General features: G+C 47.8%; 1 non-coding gene across 1 annotated transcript; it reads right to left on the bottom strand.

Annotated features, from left to right (window-relative positions):
• Nucleotides 1-17,987: 17,987 nt before the first annotated feature.
• On the bottom strand, nt 17,988-18,060 carry Trnat-ggu (transfer RNA threonine (anticodon GGU)). Its single transcript has one exon. It is a non-coding gene; the product is annotated as a tRNA-Thr (tRNA).
• Nucleotides 18,061-22,408: the final 4,348 nt, after the last annotated feature.

Genomic DNA, 22,408 nt, shown 5'->3' with positions numbered 1-22,408 from the left:
TAGCTGGCGTGGAGAGGGGAATGAGAAGCAGAGGTGTGGACGCCAGCGGACAACGTACAATGGACAACGGACAACGGACATAGCCCTGAGCAAAAGATGCTTTGCATCTAAAAGAGCACGCTGAGAAGAAGGAAGAAGCAGAAGAGAGGGAAAGCGAGGTGGCATGTCAGCCTTCACCGTCAGTCTTTAAGCTTACCGTTCGTACATTCTTTAGCTTTTGGCGGTAACTTTACAATAAACGCACTCAGTCAGCTGTTTTAAGTTGTCCAACAACCGGAACAGCAACACGATCACGCGAGCATGGCATTTAGGTGGTCGCCCTGTCACGCAAGTTTATTTTATTTATCAATATTGTAGGTCTTCTGCAAACTCTTACAGGAAGCAGGCATACAACACCCCAGGTATCTAATTAGATACAAAGTCAAGGGAGTACAATGTTTTGAGCGACAACTTAGCTAGGTTCGCTTTACCTGAGTGTTATTCGACGCGCGCGGCCACCTCCGCACTTACAACACGGAAAACGATTATATCTGTAAAGCTCCTTCGCGGAGACAATGTCAAGAGCTCGTAAGTCTAGCACCAAAGTGCTGACGTTGCCACACAAATGTAGCACTGCTGACGCAGAGTTTGAGAGTCTTCGAGCAGTGCGTCGACGAGCCGAAAGACGAGCCTGTTGGGTGCTAGCGCCTGAGGATATCCGAGCTTCCAGGCGTGCTCAGAGGGCGGTCAAGAGGCATGGCAAAGCTTGACAAGCGCGAATGGGAGTCCTTCTTGTCGAATCAGAACCCGAGGAAAGCGCTTTCCAGAATATGGCACTTGGTTCGAAGCCCGCGGGCCCAACCAAGTCAACTGCACACCTTTAGCTTCATCGCACTCAGCACAAACACGACTGACCTACACGTTCATAACGCCTTCTGTAGGAAAATTGCCATGGCGCCGACACCTGCAAAAGCATCATCATCGCCCAAGAGTGAGGATTCCCCAGCGATGTCGTCTGCCGTGTACGTGCCATTCTCAATGGCAGAACTGCTGGCTGCACTGGCCTCCGCCAAAAAATGTGCGTGCCCATGTCCAGCAAACGACAGCTATACAACCCTTTCGCATTTACGCGAAAAGGGGAAAGGAGCATTTTTAACCGCTCATGGGAGACCGGCCGGATAGAGCCAAAGTGGAAACACGCACGCATTGCGCCAGCTCTAAAGCAAAGGAAAATTCTAACGGGCATAGAGTCTTACCGTCCCACAGCCCTCCTGAGCTGCGTCAGTAAACTGACGGAGAAGATGGTGCTGTATCATTCAGAATGGGATCTGACAGTCAGAAATATATACCCGGGCCAGATGTCTCGCTTCCGCAAGAGCTGTAGCAGCATCGATAATTCCGCTGCCCTTGCGACCATATTAAACAAGCTAAGCATCCGCCGAACATCATTATTTTTGTGTTCCTGGACATTAAATCATCCTATGAATGCGGACCGCATGATGGTATTTGCTCGTCTATGAAGTCTACAGGAATAGGAGGCAGCATGTATGCATGGGTATCAAAGTGTCTCTTCGATAGGTACATGTACATGTCAACACACAGCGGCAACTCAGCGCTGTAGAGAGTGACTCGAAGTGTTCCCAGGGCAGGGAGATAAGCCCCACGCTTTTCCACCTCTTAAGTATAGGCCTGGAAAAATGCTTCCCGCAGCTAGTTGAAATCTTCTTGTACGCAGACGACATCTGAATATGGAGCTCTGGCCGTATCAGACGTGTGCCACGGTCGAGACTGCAGCAAGCAATCAACTCCATTGCCTCATTCTTGGCAACAGGATTGGAAATTTCGGCAAGCAAATGGGCTGCGTTGGCTTTTACATCACGAGACCTCATGCAGTACGGGCTCACTCTTGGCGGGACTTTCGTCCCATACGTTCCCAACTATAGGTTTCTGGGGGTGACTTTCGACAGGTCACTCACGTAGTCACCTCATGTCCGCCATCTCAAGGAGAACCTTTCATCAATAGGTCGCATACGCAGTATTCTCTCCAGAAAGTCCGGCGGTTGCTCCGTTAACTTTCTCCTTGGGCTCTACGAAGAGCTCTGCGTTGGCCTCATGTGCTACAGCATATCTGTTTTGGTCCCTCTTTCTAAAAGAACTATCAAGGCTCTAGTGTCAATGCAAGTACAGATCTCGAGGACTTGCATTGCTGTTCTCATAACTACATCTACTTTTGAAACGCTGGCGGAGTGCCGACGTCTGTCACCCTTGGCTCTCAGAACGCAGGAGCTTCTCTGTGTGTGACTGCGTATTGTGGCAAGGCAATGAGACCACCCTTTAACGCCGAGTTTGGTCAGTGAAGTGTGCGTCTTCCTGCCGCAGCATTACCAGCCACCAGCACATCATCTACAACCGCCCTGGATGTTCCCGCCTATGAAAATAGTGACCACTCTGCCCGGAATTACACGGAAGGAGCTTATTTCACCCGCCGCTCTACGGTTTTTGCTCTTGAATATATCTATAACACATACGGAGGTTACACACATCTGTACACCGACGTATCGGTGTCATCCACATCATCCACTGCCGCAGTGTGGATACCTCCGTCACGCACCACCCTCAGTGCCATGCTCAGACACAAAACATCATCTACGGCTGCCGAACTTGCAGCTCTGTGGATGGCCTTGGCTCACATCATTGAGCAGCCGGGACGCGTGTGAACCATCTTCTCGGACTCTCGGGCTGCACTGCGATGTCTGGCGCCTTTCCCCAAAGATCAGCTTGTGCTTGACGTACACGCTTTGCATCTTGAAGCTCTGCAAGCGCACTATCAAATAGCCCTTCAGTCGCTCCCTGTCTATTGCGGGATAACTAGAAATGTGAAAACAGACGTTGTAGCATCCACAGTGCATAACCGACGTGGTTTAAAAATACCGGAGCCATTTTCTCGCAAAGATGCTTCAGGCCTTGCATCCAGTGTGGCATGGAGCATGCAGCGATCGCTTTGGGTAAACGTATCCCGTAATTATGCGCCCCTCTACTCTATCGACCAGCATTGTAATTTTGAAGCAGTACTGCGCCGCATGCGGTAGAACGTCGCCTACACGCGATACTACTGCTACAAAATCAACCAGTCCACCTCGCCTCTGTGCGCACAGTAAGGTTTGCGTGAAGATCTGCAACACCTCATTTGTGTCTGTGCGCGCTTTATGACACAAAGAGTGTCTCTCGCAGTGCCCCTTGGCCGGCCACTCCCCGTAAGACTAGAACTGAGATACGTATTAGGTTCTTGGAATTCTTCCAAACGTGCCGCTCATGCAACGAAAGCCTTATTGGCGTACCTAAAAGACACAAGTCTTCCTCAGACTCTCTAATTAGTTAAAATTACATGTACTCCTCTTCATCATTATAATGATCATCGTCATCGCATTCATCTGGCGTGATAAGCCAGGCAGCTTAGCTCGGCTGACATCGCCAGTTCCATTAAGGATCGTTCTGGCTCCCTCTCTCTCTCTCTCTCTCTCTCTCTCTCTCTCTCTCTCTCTCTCTCTCTATCTCTCTCTCTCTTTCTCTCTCGCTGTAAAGCTATTGCTGCTAGATTGTTCAAGCTTGGTACTGTGGTGCTCTTGAACTTTATGAAAGAAGAGCGCAAAAAGCTTAGAACTTGCATAGCAGATTTCCTGACGAAAAAACGAAACGTCGTGGAGCTTTGTGCTAACACGTCCCCTATGAATTGAACCTTCTCGAACAAGAGTGTTCTCTGCGTGTTGTACTCGCATTCTATAGGCAGGGTTGCTACTCTCAAAACCAGATTTACCAGATAACTTTTTATGTTTATTTTATCGCGCTGTCAGTCAAGTTAACCGTAAGCGTTTTGTTACTTTACTCCGCCTTCGTATGAAAAATGATTGTTTCCTGGGGTATTTATTACTTCCCCATTGAAAAGATCCGGGATTCGCAGTTTCCAATCAACAGTTCACCACTAATAGACATGGAACAGCGGGACCCAAAAATTTTAGTTCCTGTGACACCACCATCCACTGCCCTTGGATATTTATTTTATTTACATGGTACTGCCGACCTCTCGTACAAGGTCCTTGGCAGGAGGGGGCGGTAAGAAAAAGAAAAAAAAATTCCCGCGCCTTCCCGCCAGGGGAACACGAGTAAATCCAGAGTATTGGGGCCTCAGTACTGATTGAAGGCAGTGTTGCTTCCATCGCTTCTTCCGTGATTCTGGAGTAGCAGACACGAGTAAACGTGGGCACGAGCGTCAACCAAGGAAGGAAGGAGCAACGCAGTGACTGAAACACGAGCGACCGCTAGCCGCTATATTTGCAGCGCGGGCAGTAGAGGGAGAGCAGTACGAGGGGGGAGAGCGCGCATGCGCAAGCAGCGCGCTCTCCCCCCCACCGTATGCACCTGTTACGCCGAGACCGCGACGGAGCGAACGGGCTGACTACGACGCATGCGCGCGCCAGCTGCTGTTGAGAGAGAGGAGGGAAGGAGAGGCGCACCTGCTGTGGACGCGGAACTGTTGACACCGTCCGACGCAGGAACAGGCGAGGCTAAGAAATGCTCTGCATTTAAAATACGGAAAAAGACGCGACATGAAGAAGTAAATGGAGCAAGAATGTGGCAATATGCCTGGGAAAGGTTTATGTGTAGTGGCATTATTGTAGGCACAATATAAAAGACAAAAAGAAGGCACCCAAAAAAAAGAAAAGCGTTAATAGAACCTGATGCACGCATGCGCAAAAAGATTTGCACTGAGGTAACAACCTATTAGTATCGATAAGATACGAGGCATCTTTTCAGTAGCAATTTCATCCCAACAGAACGCGACAAAGTGAGCAAAAAACTGTCTGTGGGGGGAAACCAGGAAAACATACAAGGGAGCCACAAAGCACAACTGCACACATTGGTCGTCAAGTTACAACTGGAGGCAAAAAATACAAGATTTACAACTTCCGTTGTATATCTTGATGAAGAGGGGAATGTACACAAGAAGTTATTTTCTTAAAGCATTCATGAATGATTCGACCGTCCTACATTCTACAACGTCAGCTTTAAGCCGATTCCACTCGCGTACACTACGAGGGAAGAACAAATTTTTAAAGTTGTCGGTTTTGCATGAAAATTCCTTCAATTTCTTTGGGTGCAGTGAACGAGTGGAACGCCTAATCACGGGTTCAATATAACCATCCCTACTAATCCCTAGTTTGTCATGGTACAGCAGGTACATGTATTTCTGTCTTTCATAGTATCATCTTTGCTCTAATTTGGTTAACTGTGATTTTTCCAAAAGTACACTAGGTGAAATACGCCAACTGTAGCTAGCATACACGAAGGGAATAGCTTTCCTCTGAATGTTTTCTAATTTCGTAATGTTCAACTTAGTATAAGGGTCTGAAAAAAAAAGACGCGTACTCAAGTATGGGCCTAACGTAAGTTTTATAGGCTAACAATTTTATTTCCTGCGGGGATTTTCGTAACGTTCTCCTCAGGTACCCAAGGCTGCGCATGGCTTTCTTTTGAATGTAAGCACTATGTTGGTTCCACTTCAAATCGGAAGAAATAATAACGCCTAAATACTTGAATTGATCCACACTTGTAAGCACATGATCTTTGATGCAGTAGGTAAATTTTAAAGGCTCCCGCTTTCGCGTATGGTCATTGCTACAGTTTTTAGGATGTTAATTTTCATTTGCCATGTTTCACACAACTGAAATATACTTTCGAGTGATGCGTTTAAAAGGGCCTGGTCAGCAGGGCTGTGAACTTCTAGATACAGAACGCAATCGTCTGCGAATAGACGTACCTTTACGGGCAGGGCATCTGCTATATCATTGATAAAGAGTAGGAAAAATAATGGCCCTAGGACGGACCCTTGCGGAATACCGGACTGTACTGGTTGGGGACTTGAGCGGACACCTTCAATATCTCACTTTGGCACCGGTGTGAAAGATAAGGCTCTACCGAAGACAGCAATAAATCGTTTTTTAGAATAGACTGAAGTTTCAGGAGTAGCTTTTGTTGAGATACGCGATCAAACGCTTTTTCGAAATCCAGGAATAGAATGTCAGTCTGCCCCTGTTTATCTAATACTGCAGCGAAGTCGTGAACAGTTTCCAGTAGTTGCGTGGTTGTTGACAGGCCTTTCCGGAAACCATGCTGACATGCACTAATTATCTCATGGTTTTCCAAAAAAAATCGAAATGTGTTTGAAAATGATGTGCTCAAAAATTTTTGCACAAGTGCACAATCAGGAAATAGGCCTGTAGCAAGGAATTGAGGATGTGTTATTAGTTTTAGGTATGGGGACTATTTTTGAAAATTTCCAATCTATTGGAAGTTCGGATACAGTAAGGGATTTATTAAATATAATGCAGAGGTATTTGGAACACCATTCCGCATACCTCACAAGAAATGTATTCGGTACGCCATCTATTCGAGGAGTTTTCTTAACGTCAATTTTCAATAATAGTGCCAATATGCCTTGCTCAGATATTTCGATTCCGCCAATGGGAGGTATGCTGTCCAAAACATCAAAACGAGGTTTCTTGCCGTCATCTCTTGTAAAAACGGAAGTAAAGAGAGTATTGAAAGACTCGGCAATGGTTGTCTTGTCTGTAATTGTTTCATTGTTAATATCAACACTGAACAAGGTGCTTTTTCTTTTAGAGAAATGACGCCAGAATTTCGCAGGAGAAGATGACAAAAAATTTTTCATTGACACACCATAGTAATACTCTTTGGCCCTTTGGATACTGTCGCTAAGCTGCGCGCGCAGATCAGCAAGTCTACTCATATTTTCTGCGGAAGGGCATTGCGTGTACCGCTTCCTTATCTTTTTCGCCTTGCGTCTGAGGCGGACTACTTCCCGTGTTGTCCACGCCTTTTCAGCTTTTGTTACTTTAAGCCGCGTTGGTACATATTCTTTCATACACTTGAAGACAAGGTTCTTGAAAAAACGCCATAGGTCATCTACTGAGCACATGCCCGTCTCAGAAAGAAAAATAAATTCAGAAAACGACTCGTCAAGAACATCGAGTATGTCAACGTCACCAGCTTGTGTGAACACGGGAACCAGACACGATTTTTTTGTAGATTTCGTTCTCTGATCTAGTGGTATGGCCAAAGATATCATATTATGGTCAGATATGCCGTCAAGAACGTGCACCTCAGGATCTCGAATACGAACGCCATTGCACACGAGAAACAAATCTAAAATTGACTTAGTATCACCATGGACGCGCGTAAGTTCCTTGACCAGTTGAGTAAGGTCGTGAAAAAGAAGCACGTCAACAAAACGCTCGGCATCTGTACTAAGTGGTTAAGGAAAATCGGTGCACCAGTTAATTGAGGGGGTATTGAAATCACCAGTAAGTATCAAGTTCCTAGAATTGGCTTTGCATGCACACAAGAATTCATTGAGTTTACCGCAAAAGTCGGGTTTCGCACTAGGTGGGCGGTAAAAACCACCTATAAGTAAACTTAGCTCGTCTAGCTGTAATTTTATAATGACGCATTCTATTCCCGGAATATCTGCCAATCTGGTTACGTGGAAATATTCACGGTAAATAATCTCAACACCGCCACCCCGCGAGTCTCTGTCCTTGCGATAGATTCCATAACCTCTAGGTGTCACTTCTTCATCGTTAACGTCGGACTGTAGCCAGGTTTTTGTTATTACGAGTATATCGGGTTTGTAAGTTACTATGACACTTTCTAAGTCCGATGATTTATTTAGAATGCTGCGTGCATTCAAGTGTACGCATTGTAGGAATTTTGCTTTCCTGATTTCCAGTCATTTGGTTGGGGTTTGCTTCCCACCCTTACTACTGATAGGAACCAGCTTACTGGAACAGTCGCCCCACTGAAAAAGGTCGTTGTCAATTTTGACCTTGTCGTGAACCAGTTTCACCTTGCGGTCAGACTTTCTAAGCTCAGATGTGCTGTCCCAAAGCTTTCGTTTTATCCGCGTGGTCAAGGGAAAATCCTCTGAGATGGATATGTCGCTACCCTTAAGCTTGGAACAGTTAACGAGTATATTAATCTTTTCACGATGATCGATGAGCTTTAAAATGACGGGCCGAGGCCGGTCACTGCTGGGCTGCTTCCATCCAATCCTATGCAGTCGCTCAACGGAGGATATATGTACACCCAGTATTTTTGTAAACACGTCCGGAATTCTGGGAGCGACGCAGCAAATTTATAACCATTCCGGCCATCTATCCACGAAGAAATTTCGCATCATCACGGATTCCTATGTTGCTGTCCGAGAGTTAAATCGTCCGTTTTCACCGAACAATACGGCAACAAACATTCTCACATTGATAAGAGACCTACAAATTGAAGGCTTCAAAGTTCGAATTGTTTGGACTACAGGACACACTACAGGCGCAGAAGGCAACCGTATGGCACACGACGCTGCCAGGGAGAGGCTACAATCACCTCCCACAGTGCCCGCCACGCCCGTCCCCCCTCTCCAGGCAGACTGGCAACTCCAGCTTCGTCACCTCAAAAAGGAAAGCTGCAAGCGCTTACAGGCAGAAACTCCTGTTGGCATCCTTGCTCCTCTCAAGCGCTTCTCGCGTCCCGGGGAAGTATTCGCCAATAAAGTGTATGCGAATGCAGCGTACACCGCCCACATTACTTATAAATGGACAGCTCCAGCAGGATCCGAATTGCGCCGATGCCCCCACTGTAGTCTTGAAGGCACACCAAATCTTATCACTTAATTTGGCTTTGTCCATCATTCGACCGTAATCGCCACCAGCTTTTAACTCTAGGTCCCGCCCCTGTGACTGAACAGGAACATGTTAGTCGGGTCCGCGACGATGCCACCACACTAGAAGCAATCACCGAGTACGCCCTTGAAAACGGACTCTACAAATTAGTGTAACGGCCTGGTAGACTTCCCCGTTTTACCTACAATGTGAACTGACTGCAGCGTGCACTGTTTTCAGTGTGAACCGCGTTGTCTACAGTGTGAACTGTACATTTAAGTGTGAGCTGTGCATTTTAGTGCCACTGACTGACTTTTATGTGTTCTTTTTGTGATTAGGACGCCAAGACTGCAACTGTGTTCATTGTGAGAGTTGTTACCTTCCCCTTTTCCCCTCATCCTTACCCCCTTACCCCCCAGGGCCCCATGGCCTCTCGTCTAATAAAGTTTTTTCACTCACTCGTCCGGAATTATGCTTTCCCTAAGATCATCAACCATTTCTTTGTCTTTTTCAGGAATACCACACACTAGAAGATTATTCATTCTACTCCGATCCTCTAGGTGAACTACACTATCCCTCAAACTTTGCACAGTTTTTTCAAGATCAGACACCTTTTTACCGACATCTTTCAGAGCCAGTGTTGATGCTTCAGTATTCTTGATCTTTATTTCAATATCATTCAGCGTTTGCTGGATGTTGTTTTGACCTTCGAGCAACTGCGCTAGCAATTGCTCGGTGGTGGGCCCTGGATTGGACTCGATGTCACCACAAAGCATCAGCAAAGACAACAAGCAATTCCGCACTGTCATGCATGCTGTACAAAGACGCTGTGGGCCCGCCAGCTAGATGAAACAACGATCACTTGTTCTCACAGTAGAAACATTAGAACTAACCTTCACGAAAAAGACCAGGGGATTTGACATGGTGCTGACACGAGGCCAGCCGGCGCGCCCACTCTGGTTGTAGACCGGCCGCGGTGGCTCAGTGGCTAAGGCATTGCGCTGCTGAGCACGCGGTCGCGGGTTCGATTTTCGGCCGCGGCGGCCGCTTTTCTGTGGGAGGCGAAAAGCAAAAACGACCGTGTGTAGAGATTTCGGCGCACGTTAAAGATCCCCAGGTGGTCAAAATTAATCCGGAGCCCTCCACTACGGCGCGCCTCATCGCCTGCGTTGCGTCGGCGCGTTAAAACCCTGCAATCAGTCAATCACTCTGGTTGTAGTGTGCATGGGCCAGGATGCATCACGACCACGTGCCCCGTCACAAAAGCGCTTGGCCTGACGTAGGTATAGAAACTCTCGCGTTTGTTCTCTGCTTCACTTCTGCGCGTTGTAACTGCTGTTAGGTAGCGTATGACTTATGTGTGAATATTTTTCGTACAGGATTTGAGGTATTTCAGCCATTTTCGGTATTTGAGCAATTAAGCTGTACGGGAAGCATCCTCTGCTTCGCACATTATCGTTCGAAGCTGAGGACGTTGCTCTTATTTAATGCTTTGAACTTTCAAGGCGTTTACTCTGAAGTCGCCATTTTAGACAGAAAACATTGCAATATTTTGTGATCGGCTACATAAAAAAGTTCTAGAGGAAAAATATTTTAATCATCGCGTTTTATGGTCTGAGGTTTTCCAGAGGCCATGGAATCTTTATGAGCATAGTGTTTTAGAGGTATTTGAGTATTCCGTTATCTTTGATGAAGTTTGGAAAAATATGTAGACCAGATTAGCACTTGTCGAAAAAAAACACATACTGGAAAATTCCGAAAATATAAATATGGTCCATTGTATTGTTGTTGAATTTAACAAAGCGTTCGATCTGGTAAATCCCCGAGCTCTTGGTCTTAAGCTTAAGCATTATGGTTTGCCGGGTAATGTCCTCTCCTTAAATGTTTTAATACTTGGTGCACCATTATCAGTTCATTGATGTTGCCACGAGTGCGTCCGCTATGACGCAGAGTCACGAATATACCGACCCCGATATATTCCCCCACGTGTCGCGTAGGCGAGAGTTCTTAGAACAGCTCGTGCTTAAGAACGCTTATTTGGCTGATCGGCGCTTCGTGTGAGACCACGTCTTTTTGGTGGCTTTCTTGCTAGAGGCACATGTTCGCCTAAAAATATCTCCGTTGGCGTTTGCTACCGACTTCGCCTGTTGCACTTCTTGCAACGGAACACTAGTGGAGGTGCAGGGTATATCCAGCCGTACTAGCGGCAGTCGTTCATCTATCTCTGGGAGGCATCTTCCCATCGACAGGCTTGTCCAGCAGCCGTCGCCTTCTGGGCCCAACTTCTGAATTCGACCTCATACCCGAGAGCGCTCAGGTGCGTCATGCTCGCGAGACGCAAAACACAGAGTCCAACTACTCACAGGTGATTTTCCAGCAGCCTCGGCAACCAACCAGCTTCCATAGCGAAGTGTGCGAAGACGTCGACGACTGACTAGACCAGTACAAACGAGTCGCTTCTTACAATCTCTGCAATACCATCCACGAACTATGAAATGTGTAATACTCGCTAGAGGACGGTTTCCGTACATGGTTTGAGCAAAAGTAAAGCGAGCCTTCGAACGTTGACCGACTTGCGCCCGCCACGACTTTCGCGACGCATTCCCGAACGCAGATGGTCGGGACAACGCACTGCGACTTCTTGAATCGCGCGTGTATAAGCCAAACGAAGGTGCACCAACGTTCGCTGATGACATGGCTCGTTTTTTCTTCGAGCCCATCCCGACATGCCCAAGCCGAAAAAGCTCCGGTACATTATGCACGGCGTGAACGAGCACATCTTTGTTGGACTCCTAAAAAATCCGCCACAGACTGTGCCGCAAATTATAAAATAGGCTACCGCCGCCACACGAGCGCTGCGCGATTGCTATTACCAGTAAAATCGACTGGACAAGACAACTTCGGGGCAGGCCGTTATTCTCTCAATTGCCAAAGATATTTCGCTGCATGACATCGTCTGGAGGATTGTCGAAGAACTGAGAAAGCTTACCACAAGTTCCTCGACGCCAGCCATTGCTACTATTTTGAGGTCACCCGCGAAGAGATCCAACAAGCGATTGTCCCTCCAGAACTCAGCCAAGACGTTGTCAAGTGTGCTATGCGAATGCCCTGGGTCGTGCTTCGTCTTCACGGCACTCTTTCCCAACGCAACGAAAGCCCCCTTATAAGACATGGTCCCGAACTGAGCATATCTTCCAGTCACCGATACGCAGGACCAGCGTATGGCGAACCGCGGACCAAGCAGCGCTTGGTCTCCGAGGGTTGGTGTTGTGTCAAAGGGATAGTTGAAGCAACAAATTACCTTCTTTTTACCCGTGGCGTCTCAATCGTGCGAGGAGTAGTGCACCTAAATGATAACTGCACCGAAGTACTTCTAACAAACTTCAGCAAAGAACTCCAGAAAATCTCCAAAGCAAGTTTTGACAACAATAAACAGAACTTAGAATGTCCAGCCCTAAGGGCCGAAACTGGGCCAGGTAGCGGTGAAACCTCCGTCTTCGACACATGCCCGGCCGTGTTTACAAGCGAACAAGCAACAGTGCCTTCTGGAGCTATTACAACGGTTTATTGATTGCTTCTCTTCAACAACCAAGCCAAGACAAACGCCGCTTAGGAAGCATCGGATCTGGAGGATGAGAGACCTGTTCGCCAAAACCTGTATTGTGTCTCTGGAGGACGATGTGACGCAGCCATTGCAAAGCCCCTAGGCTTCTCCTGTTCTGGTGCGGAAGAAAGACTAGTCTACGCTTCTGTGTCGACTACCGCAAGCTCAACAAACTCACCAAGAGTAGGATGAGTACCCACTGCCGCGAATCGACGACTCCATTGACAGACTGCGCCACGCAGGGTATTTTTCGACGATAGATCTCAGGAGTGGTGACTGGCAGATAGAAGTCAATGAGTGGGAGCGGGAGCAAACTGTAGTTGTGACACCATACGGACTCCCTTTTGATTTACGCTCAGCTCTGGAAACAATTAGGCTAAATAAGAGATACAAGCTCAAGGTGGTGCAGGGCTACGCGCCCACATCCAGCCACGACGACCAAGTAGTGGAACGCTTCTATGAAGATGTGCAATCGGCAATGGCTAAAGTAAAAACACAGTATACCGTAGTTATGGGGGACTTCAATGCTAAAGTAGGCAAGAATCAGGCTGGAGACAAGGCAGTTGGGAACTATGGTCTGGGCTGTAGAAATAGCAGGGGGGACCTACTAGTTGAGTTTGCAGAACGGAATAACCTACGCATAATGAATACCTTCTTCTGTAAACGGGAGAGTCGGAAGTGGACCTGGAGGAGCCCGAATGGGGAGCACAAAAATGAAATAGACTTCATATTATGCGATAACCCTGGCGTCGTGCAGGATGTGGAAGTGCTCGGAAGGGTAAGGTGTAGTGACCACCGTATGGTAAGATCCCGATGCAGGCTAGATTTGAGGAGGGACCGCAACAAGCTAGTACGAAAGAAGCCGATAAAGGAGCTAACAGTAAGACGTAAAGTAGAAGAATTCAGGATCGCGCTGCAGAACGGATATTCCGCTCTTAACGAGGAAGCCGAGTTTACGACGCAGGAAGCCAGCGACAACCTTACACGCATTATTACGGAGTGTGCAGTAGAAGTCGGGGGCACTATGGCTAGACAGGATACTGGTAAACTTTCACAGGAGACGAAAGATCTAATCAGGAAACGGCAAACCATGAGAATCTCCACCGCAGCTGACAGAATAGAACTAGCGGAGCTCTCCAACCTAATCAATAAGCGTAAGACCGCTGACATACGGAAGTATAATATGGAGAGGATCGAATACGCTGTAAAGAACGGAGGTAGCCTGAAAGCAGTGAAGAGACGTCTTGGCGTGGGGAAAAAATGAGATGTATGCACTTAAGGATAAGCAAGGCAATGTCATCACAAGTAGGGATAAAATAGTCACAGTGGCCGAGGAGTTCTATAGGGATCTGTACAGTAGCCAGGATATACAGGATAATGCCGAACGAGACAGTAGTTCACAGGAGATAGACATCCCACCAGTAACGACCGAAGAAGTAAGGAAGGCTTTGAAAGAAATGAAAGGGGGCAAAGCACCTGGTGAGGATCAGATAACAGCAGACCTCTTGAAGGATGGCGGAGAAATTGTCCTTGAAAAACTGGCAAACCTGTATACGCAATGCCTAATGACCGCAATGGTACCGGAATCTTGGAAGAACGCGAACATCATCCTAATTCATAAGAAAGGCGACATGAAGGACTTGAAAAATTACCGGCCGATCAGCTTACTGTCAGTCGTCTACAAGGTATTTACCAAGGTAATCGCTAACCGAATTTCTGCAACCTTAGATTTCAGTCAACCTAAAGAACAAGCAGGGTTCCATAAAGGTTATTCAACAATAGACCATATTCACACGATCAATCAGGTGACAGAGAAGTGCGCTGAGCATACTGAACCCCTATATATAGCCTTCATAGATTATGAGAAAGCATTTGACTCGGTCGAAACCCTAGCAGTCATTCAGGCATTACGGAACCAGGGGGTAGATGAGCATTATGTAAGAATACTAGAGGATATCTACAATGGCTCTACAGCTACGATCATCCTCCATAGGGAGAGCAGTAAAATACCTATAAGAAAGGGTGTCAGACAAGGAGACACAATCTCTCCAAGCTATTCACAGCATGTTTACAAGAAGTATTCAGAACGTTGGATTGGGAACAGGTGGGAGTAAGGGTTAATGGAGAATACCTCAGTAACCTCAGATTTGCTGATGACGTTGCCTTGCTAAGTAACTCGGGGGACGAATTGCAAAGCATGCTTTCCACACTGGGCGAACAGAGTAGAACCGTGGGACTGAAAATTAATATGCAGAAAACTAAAGTAATGATCAATAATCTCGGTACAGCACAGCGGTTTGACATAGGTGGCGAGGCAGTGGAAGTGGTAAGCGAATATATCTACTTAGGCCAAGTTGTGACCCCATATCCAAACCATGAGGCAGAGATAATTAGAAGGATCAGAATGGGGTGGGGTGCATATGGCAGACATTCTCAGATAATGAATAGCAGCCTACCATTGTCGTTGAAGAAGAAAGTGTATGACAACTACATCTTACCGGTACTCACCTACGGGGCAGAAACTTGGAGGCTCACTAAGAGGGTTCAACTTAAATTGAGAACGACTCAGCGGGCAATGGAGCGGAAAATGATAGGTGTAACATTAAGGGACAGGAAGAGAGCGGAGTGGGTCAGGGAGCAAACTGGTGTTAAAGACATATTAGTAGAAATTAAGAAGAAGAAATGGACGTGGGCAGGACATGTAATGCGAAGGCAAGATAACCGCTTGTCATTAAGGGTAACAGAGTGGATCCCTAGAGAAGGCAAGCGTTGCAGGGGGCGGCAGAAAGTTAGATGGGCAGATGAGATAAAGAATTTTGCGGGGATAAATTGGTCACAGTTGGCACAGGACCGAGACAATTGGAGAATAATGGGAGAGGCCTTTGCCCTGCAGTGGGCGTAGATAGGCTGGTGATGATGATGATGATGATGATGATGATGATTGAAACATTTCAACGGCTCATGGACACTGTCTTCGCAGTTCTGAAATGACAAACATGCCTTCTTTTCCACCACTTTCGAGGAGTACATGGAAAGACTTTTCGTGGTCCTCCAGGCATTACGTTCTGCTGGACTCGCAATCAAACGGGAGAAGTGCCAGTTCTGTTACAAGAAGCTAAGCTTTTTAGGCCACGTCGTTAGGCCCGAAAAGTACAGCCACACTCACAAAATTGCAGCTGTTGCCGATTTCCCGCAAACTACGGACAAAAAAGGTGTACACTGGTTTTTATGACTCTGCTCATATCACCGCTGATTCATTCCAGCCTTTTCCCACATCGCAGCCCTCTTAACGCGCCTATCCCGAGATGATACCCCATTTGTTTGGAACAAGGAACAGCAAACGGAGTTTAAAGAGCTGAAGCAGCGCATGGAAACACTGCCGGTTTTAGCCAATTTTGACGAAGAAGCAGAGATAATCAACCACACGGACGCAAGCAATATCGGATTAGAGCAGTCTTAGTACAAACGCAAGATGGTGCCAAAAAGGTTCTTGCTTTCGCTAGCCGGACGCCCTCCCATGCGGAGTCGAACTACCCAACAACTGAAAAAGAATGCCTTGGGGTTGTTTGGGCCGTGTCGAAGTTTCGGCCTTACCTGTATGGTCGGCCAGATCGAGTCGTAAGCGAACATCATTTCCTATGCCGGTTGACGAGCCTTAGAAACCTTCCGGGGCGCCTTGAGTGCTGGAGCCTGAGGCTCGAAGAATTCGACATAACCGTCGCTTAAAAATCTGGACGAGAGCACTCCAATGCGGATAGTCTTTCTAAAGCTCCAGTAACCCATACAGACGATAAAGAATACGACATTCTGTTCCCTGGAGCTGTAAACACGACCACCATGTCCCAGAAGCAGCGCGAAGACCCAGAACTGCGGCCACTCATTGACTTTTTGGAGGGACAGACAATTAGTGTTCGCAAAGCCTTCACACGAGGGTTGTCATGCTTGTCGTTACAGGATAATGTGCTCTTCACGAGGAACTTCACCCCTAATGGTATTACCCACCTTCTAGTCGTCCCCGCTATGCTACGCAATGAAATATTAAAAGTGTATCATGACGAACCCACCGCGGGTCATCTGGGCTACACTTGCACGTTGGCCAGAATCAAGGAGAAAGAATATTGGCCAAAGGGTTTCTATCACCCTTAGACAATATAACCGGACGTGCCATGATTGTCAGCGAGGGAAAATGCTACCGGGACGACCAGCCGGTGTTCTTCAACCACTTCACATTCCTGAAAAACTTTTTGAACAAGTTGGAATGAACCTTTTGGGACCTTTCCCATTTCAATCTTCCGGGAACAAATTCGTAGTCGTTGCAACCGACCATCTTATTCGCTGCACCGACATAAGGTCCTTACAACGAGGAACATCTGCAGAAGTAGCCCGCTTCGTCCTCCAGAACATTGTACTCAGAAACGGCGCTCCTTCAATTGTAATCACAGACCGCGGAACAACCTTCACGGCCCAGCTCATGCAAGCTGTTATGACGCTTAGCGGGACTTCCCATAGGAAGACTACTGCATACCACCCGCAGACCAATCGTTTGACCGAGCGCATGAAGAAACCAATCGCGGAAATGCTCTGCAGGTATGTAGATGTCGAGCATAAAATCTGGCACCCCATTCTGCCGTACGTGACTTTTGGATACAACACGGCGCGACAGGGGACGACCCGAATGTCGCCTTTAGGTCACTCTATAGTCGCGAAATGTCGACTATGTTGGACGCTATGCTACTGCATGCCGAGGGCGACGACCGTGCCGGCGCGGAAGAGTTTACATAGCGAGCGGAAGGGGCAGGGCCACTTGCTGGCGTGCGCACAAGCAATCAGCAACAGTATTACGCTGACCGCTACAATATCTGTCACAGGCACACAGACTTCCAACATGGTGACCATTTGTGGGTGTGGAGTCCTGTTCGTCGCCGCGGGCTGTTAGAAAAGCTGCCTATACGATACTTTGGACTATACAAAGTTCTGCTCGGCTGAGCGACGTTACGTATGAAGTTATCCCGGTCAGCGCTGTACCCGCAGAACGTCGTAAACTTCAGCCTGAAACCGTTCACGTGGTGCGCATGGAACCCTAGTATTCAAAATGAGCACACGTCACACGCCGCCACACTTAGGGACTGCGCACATTCTCTACCTTTTTCTGCGTGTAGCTACTACCCTGAGCATCAGGACGATGCTCTTTAGAGACGGGGCAAATGTCACGAGTGCGTCTGCTATGAGGCGGAGCCGCGAAGACGACGACGACGACGACGACAGGTTCCTCCACGTCGCCGTGTAGCAGAGTTCATGAAAAGGCTCGTGCTTTAGAACGCTGAAATGGCTCATCGGCACTTCGCGTGAGACCGCGTCTTTATGGTGGCTTTCTTTCTAGAGGCACGAGTTCTCCTGAATAAACCTCTGTTTGCACTTCGCAGGTTGCACTCCTTGCAACGGAACAATATTATTCGTAATTACACTTAAACGAAACACGTACCTTCAGGGTTCATTGGAACAGCATTGTTGGACCCTTTTACTTTTAATATATATATATATATATATATATATATATATATAACACAGAAATAAGGGTTGGCAGTCGAGAAAACCTCGGAAAGCAAAGGGGAGGATGTGGTAGATCATTGAAACAGATTAAGAATTTGGAAAGAAAGAAAGAAAGTGAAGAAAAAATGCCCGCCAGGTGGGATCCGAACCCACGACCTCCAGAATACCAGTCTGGTGCGATAACCACTACGCTACCGGCGGGGCGATTTTCCCATTCACTTTCTGGGGTATTTATGTTAGGTATGTTTGTTTCCTGTGCTTGGGGGTGGTAGCCAGCGCCATTCGGACTAATCGGGGTGAAGGGGACCTTCTTTTTAAACCCCGGGTCGTGACTCGAGTGTCTACGACATGTCCAGAGTGGTCGACCAGCTTTGAACCCTCTTAAGCTCCCTTTGGCAACAAGACTGCCAGAACAGAGGCCCTCGCTATGCATGTAGCGAATCAGAATAGGAAATGAGGGGCTCGTTGAAAATAACACAGAAATAAGGGTTGGCAGTCGAGAAAACCTCGGAAAGCAAAGGGGAGGATGTGGTAGATCATTGAAACAGATTAAGAATTTGGAAAGAAAGAAAGAAAGTGAAGAAAAAATGCCCGCCAGGTGGGATCCGAACCCACGACCTCCAGAGTACCGGTCTGGTGCGATAACCACTACGCTACCGGCGGGGCGATTTTCCCATTCACTTTCTGGGGTATTTATGTTAGGTATGTTTGTTTCCTGTGCTTGGGGGTGGTAGCCAGCGCCATTCGGACTAATCGGGGTGAAGGGGACCTTCTTTTTAACCCCCGGGTCGTGACTCGAGTGTCTACGACATGTCCAGAGTGGTCGACCAGCTTTGAACCCTCTTAAGCTCCCTTTGGCAACAAGACTGCCAGAACAGAGGCCCTCGCTATGCATGTAGCGAATCAGAATAGGAAATGAGGGGCTCGTTGAAAATAACACAGAAATAAGGGTTGGCAGTCGAGAAAACCTCGGAAAGCAAAGGGGAGGATGTGGTAGATCATTGAAACAGATTAAGAATTTGGAAAGAAAGAAAGAAAGTGAAGAAAAAATGCCCGCCAGGTGGGATCCGAACCCACGACCTCCAGAATACCGGTCTGGTGCGATAACCACTACGCTACCGGCGGGGCGATTTTCCCATTCACTTTCTGGGGTATTTATGTTAGGTATGTTTGTTTCCTGTGCTTGGGGGTGGTAGCCAGCGCCATTCGGACTAATCGGGGTGAAGGGGACCTTCTTTTTAACCCCCGGGTCGTGACTCGAGTGTCTACGACATGTCCAGAGTGGTCGACCAGCTTTGAACCCTCTTAAGCTCCCTTTGGCAACAAGACTGCCAGAACAGAGGCCCTCGCTATGCATGTAGCGAATCAGAATAGGAAATGAGGGGCTCGTTGAAAATAACACAGAAATAAGGGTTGGCAGTCGAGAAAACCTCGGAAAGCAAAGGGGAGGATGTGGTAGATCATTGAAACAGATTAAGAATTTGGAAAGAAAGAAAGAAAGTGAAGAAAAAATGCCCGCCAGGTGGGATCCGAACCCACGACCTCCAGAATACCGGTCTGGTGCGATAACCACTACGCTACCGGCGGGGCGATTTTCCCATTCACTTTCTGGGGTATTTATGTTAGGTATGTTTGTTTCCTGTGCTTGGGGGTGGTAGCCAGCGCCATTCGGACTAATCGGGGTGAAGGGGACCTTCTTTTTAACCCCCGGGTCGTGACTCGAGTGTCTACGACATGTCCAGAGTGGTCGACCAGCTTTGAACCCTCTTAAGCTCCCTTTGGCAACAAGACTGCCAGAACAGAGGCCCTCGCTATGCATGTAGCGAATCAGAATAGGAAATGAGGGGCTCGTTGAAAATAACACAGAAATAAGGGTTGGCAGTCGAGAAAACCTCGGAAAGCAAAGGGGAGGATGTGGTAGATCATTGAAACAGATTAAGAATTTGGAAAGAAAGAAAGAAAGTGAAGAAAAAATGCCCGCCAGGTGGGATCCGAACCCACGACCTCCAGAATACCGGTCTGGTGCGATAACCACTACGCTACCGGCGGGGCGATTTTCCCATTCACTTTCTGGGGTATTTATGTTAGGTATGTTTGTTTCCTGTGCTTGGGGGTGGTAGCCAGCGCCATTCGGACTAATCGGGGTGAAGGGGACCTTCTTTTTAACCCCCGGGTCGTGACTCGAGTGTCTACGACATGTCCAGAGTGGTCGACCAGCTTTGAACCCTCTTAAGCTCCCTTTGGCAACAAGACTGCCAGAACAGAGGCCCTCGCTATGCATGTAGCGAATCAGAATAGGAAATGAGGGGCTCGTTGAAAATAACACAGAAATAAGGGTTGGCAGTCGAGAAAACCTCGGAAAGCAAAGGGGAGGATGTGGTAGATCATTGAAACAGATTAAGAATTTGGAAAGAAAGAAAGAAAGTGAAGAAAAAATGCCCGCCAGGTGGGATCCGAACCCACGACCTCCAGAATACCGGTCTGGTGCGATAACCACTACGCTACCGGCGGGGCGATTTTCCCATTCACTTTCTGGGGTATTTATGTTAGGTATGTTTGTTTCCTGTGCTTGGGGGTGGTAGCCAGCGCCATTCGGACTAATCGGGGTGAAGGGGACCTTCTTTTTAACCCCCGGGTCGTGACTCGAGTGTCTACGACATGTCCAGAGTGGTCGACCAGCTTTGAACCCTCTTAAGCTCCCTTTGGCAACAAGACTGCCAGAACAGAGGCCCTCGCTATGCATGTAGCGAATCAGAATAGGAAATGAGGGGCTCGTTGAAAATAACACAGAAATAAGGGTTGGCAGTCGAGAAAACCTCGGAAAGCAAAGGGGAGGATGTGGTAGATCATTGAAACAGATTAAGAATTTGGAAAGAAAGAAAGAAAGTGAAGAAAAAATGCCCGCCAGGTGGGATCCGAACCCACGACCTCCAGAATACCGGTCTGGTGCGATAACCACTACGCTACCGGCGGGGCGATTTTCCCATTCACTTTCTGGGGTATTTATGTTAGGTATGTTTGTTTCCTGTGCTTGGGGGTGGTAGCCAGCGCCATTCGGACTAATCGGGGTGAAGGGGACCTTCTTTTTAACCCCCGGGTCGTGACTCGAGTGTCTACGACATGTCCAGAGTGGTCGACCAGCTTTGAACCCTCTTAAGCTCCCTTTGGCAACAAGACTGCCAGAACAGAGGCCCTCGCTATGCATGTAGCGAATCAGAATAGGAAATGAGGGGCTCGTTGAAAATAACACAGAAATAAGGGTTGGCAGTCGAGAAAACCTCGGAAAGCAAAGGGGAGGATGTGGTAGATCATTGAAACAGATTAAGAATTTGGAAAGAAAGAAAGAAAGTGAAGAAAAAATGCCCGCCAGGTGGGATCCGAACCCACGACCTCCCGAATACCGGTCTGGTGCGATAACCACTACGCTACCGGCGGGGCGATTTTCCCATTCACTTTCTGGGGTATTTATGTTAGGTATGTTTGTTTCCTGTGCTTGGGGGTGGTAGCCAGCGCCATTCGGACTAATCGGGGTGAAGGGGACCTTCGTTTTAACCCCCGGGTCGTGACTCGAGTGTCTACGACATGTCCAGAGTGGTCGACCAGCTTTGAACCCTCTTAAGCTCCCTTTGGCAACAAGACTGCCAGAACAGAGGCCCTCGCTATGCATGTAGCGAATCAGAATAGGAAATGAGGGGCTCGTTGAAAATAACACAGAAATAAGGGTTGGCAGTCGAGAAAACCTCGGAAAGCAAAGGGGAGGATGTGGTAGATCATTGAAACAGATTAAGAATTTGGAAAGAAAGAAAGAAAGTGAAGAAAAAATGCCCGCCAGGTGGGATCCGAACCCACGACCTCCAGAATACCGGTCTGGTGCGATAACCACTACGCTACCGGCGGGGGGATTTTCCCATTCACTTTCTGGGGTATTTATGTTAGGTATGTTTGTTTCCTGTGCTTGGGGGTGGTAGCCAGCGCCATTCGGACTAATCGGGGTGAAGGGGACCTTCTTTTTAACCCCCGGGTCGTGACTCGAGTGTCTACGACATGTCCAGAGTGGTCGACCAGCTTTGAACCCTCTTAAGCTCCCTTTGGCAACAAGACTGCCAGAACAGAGGCCCTCGCTATGCATGTAGCGAATCAGAATAGGAAATGAGGGGCTCGTTGAAAATAACACAGAAATAAGGGTTGGCAGTCGAGAAAACCTCGGAAAGCAAAGGGGAGGATGTGGTAGATCATTGAAACAGATTAAGAATTTGGAAAGAAAGAAAGAAAGTGAAGAAAAAATGCCCGCCAGGTGGGATCCGAACCCACGACCTCCAGAATACCGGTCTGGTGCGATAACCACTACGCTACCGGCGGGGCGATTTTCCCATTCACTTTCTGGGGTATTTATGTTAGGTATGTTTGTTTCCTGTGCTTGGGGGTGGTAGCCAGCGCCATTCGGACTAATCGGGGTGAAGGGGACCTTCTTTTTAACCCCCGGGTCGTGACTCGAGTGTCTACGACATGTCCAGAGTGGTCGACCAGCTTTGAACCCTCTTAAGCTCCC

Source organism: Haemaphysalis longicornis, unplaced genomic scaffold (assembly GCF_048455015.1).
Source record: "Haemaphysalis longicornis isolate Haplotype H1 unplaced genomic scaffold, Haemaphysalis longicornis Haplotype H1 scaffold_28, whole genome shotgun sequence".
Taxonomy (NCBI): domain Eukaryota; kingdom Metazoa; phylum Arthropoda; class Arachnida; order Ixodida; family Ixodidae; genus Haemaphysalis; species Haemaphysalis longicornis.
Note: the sequence above shows the minus strand (reverse complement) of the source record. Positions and strands in the feature narration are given on the sequence as shown.